This window comes from Oryza glaberrima, chromosome 6 (genome assembly GCF_000147395.1).
Source record: "Oryza glaberrima chromosome 6, OglaRS2, whole genome shotgun sequence".
In the NCBI taxonomy this organism is placed as follows: Eukaryota; Viridiplantae; Streptophyta; class Magnoliopsida; order Poales; family Poaceae; genus Oryza; species Oryza glaberrima.
In genome coordinates this window covers 19,688,306-19,698,848 of record NC_068331.1, presented here as the reverse complement: position 1 = coordinate 19,698,848, position 10,543 = coordinate 19,688,306, and the positions used below count along the sequence as shown (strand labels likewise).

At 45.7% G+C, this 10,543-nt stretch overlaps 2 pseudogenes; both read left to right on the top strand.

Moving 5' to 3' along the window:
* Positions 1-217: 217 nt before the first annotated feature.
* Positions 218-840, top strand: LOC127775655 (ACT domain-containing protein ACR7-like; annotated as a pseudogene).
* A 277-nt stretch (positions 841-1,117) lies between these two features.
* LOC127776979 (growth-regulating factor 2-like) lies at positions 1,118-2,421 on the top strand (annotated as a pseudogene).
* The last annotated feature ends 8,122 nt before the right edge of the window (positions 2,422-10,543 follow it).

Sequence of the window (10,543 nt, the reverse complement as noted above, 5' to 3'; positions counted from 1 at the left end):
GTCCCGCCGCCCAGTGGCTCCTGCCGCTCTCGCCGAGCTCCCGTCGCTCCGCCGGGCTCCCGCGGTCTCGCCACCCAGTGGCTCTTGCCACTCCCGCCGCCCCGCCGCTCCCACCTCTCCGCCGGGCTCCCGTGGTCTCGCCGCCCCATCATTCTCGCCGCTCCCGCCGTCCCGTCGCTCGTGCCATCTCGTCGGATGGGAGGTGGTTCATCCGTTCATGGACGTCTTCCATGTCACCGACCGTCTTGGTTGCAAGCTCACCAACAACAGCGTCATCACCTACATCGAGCAGGTTGGTGGGTTTTCTTGGTGGTTTCTTGATTCTTGCACGAGTGTTCGACGGAGTTGGGTTTTTCTAATGGCATACATGGCTTCTTTGTAGTCTCTTGGGATGTGGAACGGGCCAACGCGGCCGGTGGCGCTCGAGGGGTTGACGACGCTGGAGCTGACGGGGGCCAACCGGACGGGGCTCATCTTGGAGGTGTTCGCCGTGCTCGCCGACATGGACTGCGGCGTTGTGGAGGGCCATGCGTGGACGCACCGCGTCCACCTCGGCTGTCTCATTTTCCTCCGTGACGAGGAAACCGACAACGAGAGGATGGCACGCGTCGAGGCCGCCTCGGACACCTCCTCCGCGGCGACTCCAGTAGCGCTGGCAGCGGCGCCGTGGCCGCCGTCCCCGTCCCCGCCGTCACGCACGCCGAGCGCCGCCTCCACGTAGGACAAAACCACCTCCGAAATCACCGAGGGAGGTGATTTGCTCTGGTTTTTAGAAAAGAAGGAGGTGTTATACCCGGTTTTCCGATTGAGGGATGCTATTCACACAAGCGCAGGAGATGAGGGACGTAAAATGGACTTATTCCTACAATTGAGAAAGGAAAGGAAAAAGTACACCGAAGGTCCCTCAACTTGTCATCGAGTTACAAAATCGTCCCGCAACCGCAAAACCAGATATGCGACATCTCTCGACTAATCAAAACCGGTCACAATAGTTTCTTCGATGGTTTTGACCCCGGTTTTAGCCTACGTGGCGGCTGAGTCTGCGTGGGACCCACGTGGGCCCCACATGTCAGGATGCCACGCCATATCTCTTTCTTCTCTTCTCTCCCTTCCTCAGATGGAGCCCACTTGTCAGGTGTCTCTTCTACCTCCTTCCCTGCGCGGCTGCGCCACCACAAAGAGGAAAGGGAGAGGTAGGGAAGCAGGGTGCGGCTCTAGCGGCTCGGCGGTGGGGAGGACATCGTCGGGGCGAGGAGGTCCGACGGCCGGCCAGACCAGCGTCCTGCGCCTCCCGCCGAGCCCGTTCGGGCTGCCCATCCTGGGCCACCTCCACCTACTCACGCCGCTGCCGCACCAGGCGCTCCACCGCCTCGCCGCGCGCCACGGCCCGCTCCTCTACCTCCGCCTCGGCTACGTCGGCTAGGACCGTGATGGAGACCGGGGAGGTCGATGGCGGTGGTCAAGGGAGGCGTACGGCGACGGCGAGTCCAAGTACTGCGAGAAGCACATGCACCGCGGCAAGAACCGTTCAAGAAAGCCTGTGGAAATGGCGCCCTCCGCCGCCGCCGTCTACCACCCGTCCGCGCTCTCCATCTCGCCGCCGGCGCACGACGACGTGCCCAGCTACAGCGGCGGCGGCGGTGGCGGAGCTCCTCTCCAGCTCCACCTCGACTCCTTCCACGCCTCAACGTCGCCGCCGCCATCCTAGCACATGTACGCGCACACACCAGCACGCCGCTCTTCCCGGTGTCCGGCGGCTACGGTTGGTCGTCGTCCGAGGAGCATTGCCTCACCCTCGGCGGCGCCGCCGACCTGAGCTTGGACAAACCGGCGGACCACCACCACCACGATGCCACGTCGGCGACAACGACGGAGAAGCCCCTGCGGTGATTCTTGGACGAGTGGCCGCGCAGCGACGACGGGAGGACGCTGTGGGACAGCTCGCAGCTCTCCATTTCCATCCCCACCGCAGCCGCCTCGTCCCCCGATCTCGCCATCGCCAGCGCCGCATCGCGCTACCACAACAACGGTACGTGCGGTGCATTGCATCCATGGCTCCATTGCATGACCGGTGTTTCACTCACCACTGAGGCACTGATCGATCGATTCTCGCGTGTTTTTTTAGTAGCATGCATCATGTATTCATGTCTTTAATTTTGTTTGTCAGTGACGCATGGCGCCGTCGGCCAATTCGGCCAGGACGCATGGCGCCGCCTCACCTCCAGGATGGGCAGCCCGAACGGGCTCAGCGGGAGGCGCAGGCCGCTGGTCCGGCCGGCCGTCGGACCTCCTCGCCCCGACGACGTCCTCCCCACCGCCGGCCGGCCGCTGCCGCCGAGCCACTGGAGTCGCGCCCTCCTTCCCTACCTCTCCCTCTCCTCTCGGTGTTGGCGCAGGGAAGGAGGTAGAAGAGACACCTGACAAGTGGGCCCCATCTAAGGAAGGGAGAGAAGGGAAAGAGAGATAACGTGGCATCCTGACATGTGGGGCCCACGTGGGTCCCAAGTTGACTCAGCCGTCACGTACGCTAAAATCGGGGTCAAAACCACCGAAAGACCTATTGTGACTAGTTTTGATTAGTTAAGTTATGTAGGATACGGTTTTGCTAATTAGCAGGTACGCGCCATAAACTTATATCGCGCGTGTTTCTGGCCCATCCATCTCACACGGCCCAAACCATCACGCTGTCGCGTCATCGTTTCCTTTTTTTTTCGCCCACAGAGACCACGTGTCCATAAAGCAGTGGGTTAAAATCAGAATAGAAAAACATGATTAACGTTAGGTATTTAGGTTGTATTAGGAAACGTGATTAGTGTTGTGATTAGTTTAGGTTTTTTTTCCTCTGTATTAGCGTTTGGTTGTTTTATTTGACTTTCCAAATTTAAGACTATATTCTAAATTTAAAACTTTCAACTTTAATTTGAAAACTTTCAACTTTTCATCTCAAATTTGAAAAACTTTTCAACCTAGATTTGAAAACATTCAATCCAGATTTGAAAATTTTCAACTCACCATTAAAACTTTCAACGCAGATTTGAAAACTTTCAACCCACATTTAAAAACTTTCAACCCAGATTTGAAAACTTTCAACCCACATTTAAAACTTTCAACCCATATTTGAAAACTTTCAACTCAAATTTAAAACTTTCATATGATATTTAAAAACTTTCAACCCAGATTTAAAAACTTTCAAATCAAGATTTGAAATCTTTCAAACCAAAATTTAAAACTTTCAATTCTGTATTTGTAAAGGGGTGATTAGAAAAAAAGAAAGAAACGGAAAAAAAAAAAGGAACGCACGCGTCAAAATCGGGAAAAAAAATGCGAACTTAGGAAAAAAAAAAGGAAAAGAACCAAAAAAAAAAAAAGGGCGCGGGGGCCCAACTGACGCGTGCAGTAGCAACCCCCCGTTATCTGGTTTTGCAGTTGGGGGATGATTCCGTAACTCGATGACAAGTTGAGGGACCTTCGGTGTACTTTTTCCAAAAAGGAAATCCCATGAGTTCTGCTGTTGGGCCGTAATGCTAGGCCCAGCCGCGCAGAGCCTACGAAGCGGCCTTCCGGGCTCCGGCCCGGGGCCTGTCATTTCCCCCAGAGAAAGAAAAAGAAAGAAAAATCCCATCTCCCGTCTCCTCGCGAGTTCGCCCGCCTCCAGCGCCGGCGCCGGCGCCGATCTCCATCCCGCGACCGCGAGCAGCGGCGCCGCCGGCGTCCTGCTGCTTCCGCCGCACCCTCGCTCGTAGGTGAGAATCCGCCCTCTTCTCTGTCACCCGTCCCTAAACCACACCATTCTCGGATTTGCTTAAACCCTAGTTTCACTTCTAGATCTGGAAGCTTTCTATCTTTGCCTTAACCTTAGTACTAATAACAGTTAGTTCGTTTGTTCCTCAAAATGTTTCGGGGGTTCAATCTGTCGGACGAATTGATTAGCCTATTTTCTTCACCCCTGAGTTCCAATATTTGGAATCGTGTGTAATCTGTTGGATCATATAGCGACCAGAGTGTGCTGTGTTGTAGTGTGTTGTTTGGGAGGAAGCATACGTGAAGCTTCAGAAACATCTGTAGTGTGTTGTGTAGGTTGCTGCCATTTTTACTCCTAAGATAAGAGTGTTACTTGAGAGGTGAATCCATTCTTGGGTTTGCTAGTTATCAAAATTTCCGGCTTATATTCAAATGAACTTAATCCTAATAATGGAGATCAGGAATCAGTGCTAATAATATTTGTTAGTGGTGAAATCGCAAAGTATTTGATGGGCTAGTCATGGATACACACTCTACGCCACTGACCTTCCACGATCACATGGAAGTATGGAAATCTGGGCATCACGCGCCTCTTGGAAACTGCTTGTTGAGCCGGTTACTCTCTGCTGTAACTCCCTGCTTCCTTTAACCTGACCGATTTAACCCCTCTCATCACTTATTCCCTGTTCTGAAATCACTGTGCTCTGCACCTTTTTTTTTTTTTATTGAGGAAATGTAAGGTTCAGATGGTCTGCCGCAGCCTTCTGTTGCTTACTCAACAGAAGCTAATTTGTTCCTGGGTACCACACAGCATGTGGTAATCTTTTTGCTTGCTAGGTGCTACCTAAGTCTCAGGTTTTCTGGAATGTATCTCAATTTGCTCTGAATTGGTAGTATGTAAATTTTTGAGATTTATGGTGGCTTGAATTATCTAGCTTTCTTGGCTGCTGTTCATGTTGCAATTCTTACTGCAGTCAAAGCTGCTGGCCTTAAATTTGATGATGTTAACCTTCTAAAAAGGTTGAATGCTGAGGCTATAGTGTTTATTCAATTCTTATACTAGTCACAACAAACCAGTTCTATTTGTTAGAAGATTATCTTCTCTGCTGTCACTATGCCTTGGGGCTAAGTTACAGGGGTTGTAGCCGGGTGAAACAAGATGTTGGGGTCCTGGACCAAGGCAGCGGGCAGGCATTGAAAGTGTGTTGCTCTAGCTTATCAGTGATTACCTCTAGATCAGTGGAGAGATATATGCTGTTGAGTATTGACTTCTTCATCTACAAGTTTACATGCATACGGGGGTCATCATCTATCTATCTTGAACATTGGATTTTGAAATTATTTTCTTGAACCGTGCTTCTCTTACTGCCTTTCGCAGTTTTCACAATAATATGTAATGGGTGTCAATTACTTCATCAAGTAAAGTTGCTGGAAACACACTAGATTTCCAGGCAGGAGTCAGGTCCAGGAAATCAATCAAACATTGTGTGATTGGGCTTCACATTGCACATTAATACGTATGCTAAAACCCCTATGTTGAACCCTTGTTATAACTTATAAGTGCTTATGTCTGTTTCATTTCCTGCTGCTCTTCTACCATTTTAGATTCATATGTATGCTGGAACATCACAGATTTATCACTCATGTGAACACTACACAGTAATGGCATCTGCCTAAATTTGTCTGAGTTTTTAGTGCTTATTAAATTTCTCTAAATTTTGTTTTCATTGCTGTCGAAAGCTCTAAATTGCTACGTGGTTCATGACAAAGCTAACATTTACCTTCTCCAGGTGTCCGGGTATTTGCGATCAGTGACATAAGTTCCTCAGCTGTTGAGTCATGGCTGCCCAGATACGCATAATAATGAAATCTTTTATGAGCCAAGCTAACAAGGTTCAAGGGGTTATTCCATATGCGCAGAAGATTGGATTGCCTGAATCACGATCCTTGTATACTGTGTTACGATCACCTCATATTGACAAGAAGTCCAGGGAGCAATTCTCGATGCATGTCAAGAAACAATTTCTGGTACAGAAAGCGGAAACGCACGAGCTGCAAAAGAAGCTGTTCTGGTTGAAGCGCCTGCGCCTACTTGGAGCTCAATACGAAATCCAAATCAGTTTCAAGACTCGTTTGGATAAGAGTAAGCTCCAAGCTGCTTTGTAGTTGGTTCGTTCACCCTTGAACAAGACTGCTTCTCTGTCTTGGTGTTGAGATTGTCAAACAGAACCTTTGCATCCATTAGCATTTCATATGAAGAGCTGCATCATTTGGAAGAGTTCACAGGAATGTTGTACTAGTAATTCATTCCAAACTCAGCATCATTTGGAAGAGTTTACAGGAATGTAGCAGTAGCAATTCATCCAACTATCATATGCTATGAATTATGATGACGCAGCATGATCTGTAATAAAACAGATGTGCCTCCGTTCCTGGACTTATTGGTTTTGTTTCTAGTGCAGTCTAACAAGTCATGACATTCCAATCCTATATACTTTTTATTCGTTTGTTCTTGCTACTACTAATTCACATGAGCCATGATAAAACTCAGGGGCTCAGTGGTGGAGATGAGCTGTTGAATTAGAGTTTAGAGTCGGTAACTAGTGAGCAGCCCAAGCAGTGTCTGTTGGTCACAAGGTCTCCATAAATCTTGCCCCTTTTCGTGGAAGGACAACAAAACAGAGTGCAAGCACATCAACCTCTTGTAAAATTTGCATTTCCGGCGATCCATTCAAACTGTTCTTTTTTTCTTTTTGGCAAAATACGTAACATAAAAAAAAAGTCGAATCATGCTGAACTGTATTGTACAGTGTTGGACCATGTGGACACTGTTTATAATCCATGCCTTGATGGCACTGATCTGCAATGTGAGTACGGATTCCTCTATTCATACTCTCTTTCCCAAAATAAACCATCTATATACACATCATAATATATGATAACGAATCTTGACAAACTCTATATTCAGATTTATTGTACTAAAATATGTTACATTCAGATTCGTTGTACTAGGACATATCATAGTACGAGATTAGTTTGTTTTGGACAAAATGGGGCCTTAATCAGGCTGGCCGACATACTCCAATTATTCATCTCTGTTTGTCAAGCTGATGTGCGCGCCTTCTGAACTCCATTCATTAATTGAAAGCGTCTTCTTGGCTTGTTGTCACCTATCAATTGATCTGATATGAATTCAATACCCTAAGATACAACTCAGTTGTAATGGATAATTAATGTGTCTATGTAAATTCTTTCTCTGAAGGAACCCAAATATCTCACCTTGATAAATCCTATAGCTAGTGTATAATTGTTCTCTTGTATTCTATTACTAGTACTCTTATATGCTAACAAGTTTGATGTTGCCTAGAAAAATAAATAACTATGTGGGCTCATTTGAGACTGGGAATGTGGTGAGGACATCCCTATCATTGATACAACCATACCTAGTATACAGCAAGGACCAATTATTCGAGCTCAAGCACAACAACTCAATTATCAGGAACATTGAACACGAACAAGGTGGGAGGAGGAGCAGCCATGGAATGAACAAGTGAAAACCAGCATGAGCAAGGGAAAGTTCAGACAGCATGTCCGGTTCTACAGGCAATGGCAACTTCAATTGGCCATAACTCTTTACTTCAAAGAGTGTTGGAAGCTCATGAACACTTGTTGGAAAGGGTTTTGATGTCTACTTTCAGATGGATCCAGAAACACCATCAAATCGAACTTGTGAGTTGGGCCTTGTATTCAGTAGAGCCCATTAAGGGAGCATTTCAGCTAAGGTCTCCCCAACCTCCTGCTGTTCTCCACCATATATTAAGGCAGCAGCAGCCACCAAGAACACTCGAGTTTTGTTTAGATACAAGTTTAGTTTCAGCTACTTCCTCATATTCGCGTGTATCGGCTAAACCACCTGGATGCTTGATTCAGAACCCTGACTTTATGTGTATCAGTTTTATCATTTGGCAAGTGTTGTGAATTGTTTTCTTATCAACTTGTTCTTACTTGTTCTTCGATTGTCTACAACTTAAATATTCTTCTTGGCACAACAAAAACAACAACAAATTAGAGCCAATGTACCAGTTGCTAAGGCGCAACGCCGCTCTGCTAGTTGTAACCGAACCACCAGCGTCATCTTCTCCCTCAAATCTAAGTTATTATTCTCTCGTTAAAAGATTGGGAACCCCGTTGCTACATTAAAATGTGGATGTCCCACCAGACATGAGCATGGATGTGTTTAATTCGTTCCACTATATTTACTTTCAGCTACTCATACAACCTCTACCTCATTTTGGCACTGCAAGTTATCCATACAACAAAAGGAGGTCAAGGTTTCCACAACAATCTTGCTCTTCTCAATGATATTCCATCTTCAACTCATCCTCATATCAAGTTTTTCGCTCTATGAGCATTATTTTTTAAAGAATTTTTCTTTTCAGTTGAAATGAAAGCGTATTCTTCAGCAAATTATCAGTTTTGTAAGATACCTTTTAGCCATAACAATCTTTTTCATATCTACTAACAAAATATACAAATTTTAATTGTGCTGTAGTAAAATTTGATTTTATTTTTCTATACTGAAAGTCGCATATATTTCCAATTTTTGCTCTGGGCCGGGTGCCCAGCTAAGGGCTCCCTTCGAATGGAGGAACTCTGTGGGAATTGAACTGGTACCACTAATCCGCGCGTTACAGCGCGAAATATTAGTTTGAGCGCCGCACAATGCCCTCTCCTTCCGATTTTCCTGTTTTTTACCGCCCCACCTTTCCTCTGCATCTCACCTTTTCTCGGTTCATTTTTCTTTTTTTTTTACCACCCACCTTCCGTGTTTTTTTTTTTCTCTTTTCTATGTCATCCGTGCTTCATCAATGGGCCCGGTAAATATTAGCCATCCAGATTTTTCTGTTTTTCGTTCTTTCTATGTAGTTTTTTTTGTTTTCGCGTTTTAGTAAAATATTTACCGTCTAGTTTTTCTTTTCGAGTTTTTCATTTTTCTAGTATTTATGCACATTTCAAAAGTAACGAATTTAATCCGATGAGTTTTTCATTTACTCCCAGACTCCCACATCTGCTCTTTCAAAAGTAACAAATTTATTTGCATGAATGCCTTCACATCGTATGACACCATACCTAGCTGGTCGTAAAAGAAAAGAATTACTACCAATTTACAACGCTAGTAATTCTTTTACCAATATTATAAATATTGTTTAGATTTCATGGTTTGTGAGTAAAACAATTACTACCTTCCTTTCGTTATAGCCCATGATCTTGTAGTCACCGTGTAGTAATATGTTTACTGATGTATTCAATACATAGTATAAGAGTAAAAACTGAAATTTCGTGGTCTGCGAGTAAAACAATTACCACCTTCCTCTTGATATAGCCATGATCTCGTAGCCACCGTATAGTAATATGTTCAACATACAATATAAGAGTGAAAACTGATACCAAGAGTATTGTTGATATGTATCACAAAATAGTTGTATGAATGAAAAAAATTACAGGCTCAATCACACAAGCAATAAAATTACTCACATGTGAATCAAACTATAAAAGAAAAAAAAATGATTCAGCCAAAAATCTATCTGGTGGCTTTGCTGGATCTTGCTATAAGGATGAAGAGGATGGTTTGTGTCTTGTGACAGGTAGTGGAGAGGACAACCGGGTGGCGAGCAGTAGTTGATGATGGAATCATGGAAGGATGTAGCGGTGTGGTATAGAGATGAGCTCGACGTTTGCACAGTAGCAGCCATCCATCATCTAGCAAGCACGAAAAAAATTGCAAAAACATTCTCGTTCATGTCAATAGAGATGACGAGCAAAAGAAAAATAGCAAACAACCTCCATCACCAGCGGAATCCACCCTATCCTCTGCGGCCAGCCACATGGAGAACGATGTGCAAATGTAGAACCTATGCAGCCCATCAACTGAGTTAAGATAATATTGGAGATTGCACGTTAATCTGATTTGCAAAAAAAGTTAGGACTTCATGCGTGAAATGGAAGGAGAGTATGTAGATGCAAATCAGAGTGTCATTTCCTTACTTGCTTGTTCTATCAATGTCGCCGACGTGGAGCAGCCGCTGGTTGTTGCTATTGGCCTAGATGAACACCTCCTTACTGGTTAAGATGCTACCCAGCGTCTGACGGCGAGGCCCGAAGCAGTGCCTTCTCCTCAACTGCCGCCGGCCACCGCTCGCCTGCCACCGCCATCAACCGCCACGGTGTCATCGTCCTCCTCCATGGTGTGTCGCCGATCTGTAGGCTAGGATGGTAGATCGATTCAGATCCAAAAAAAGAAAAAAAATGAAATGGGGGCGAGAGTGGTTGGTTGGATACAGGAAACATAGAATATTATACCGGAAGCAAAGAAGTTGTTTTTATCGAAGTAAATCATTTACTCCGATAATGGTGGGAGCACGATGTAGGACGTGTGGTGTGATCGCAAGAAGGGGAGTTGTTTTTATTATTGAAGTAAATCATTTACTCGAATAAAGGTGGGTGGTAGAGGCGCACGATAGAAATAAATCGTTTACTCCGACAATGGTAGGAGTGGGATGACGGGACGTGGGGTGGGGTCGGCCTGAACTGATGCATGCTTGGAGCTTTAAATATTAGGAGTGCGCGTAGTTCTACTAATTTATATGAAATGTCTACAAAATATCTGCGTTCCAAGAAATATTATCCGGAAAACACAATTCTGTGGAAAATATTCTGTTTTCGATTGTTTAATTATCCGGTGGTTAATTGTGCTTGCCTCCTTGCTGGTGGTCACTGAAAAACAGTGCTAGACTGCTAATCA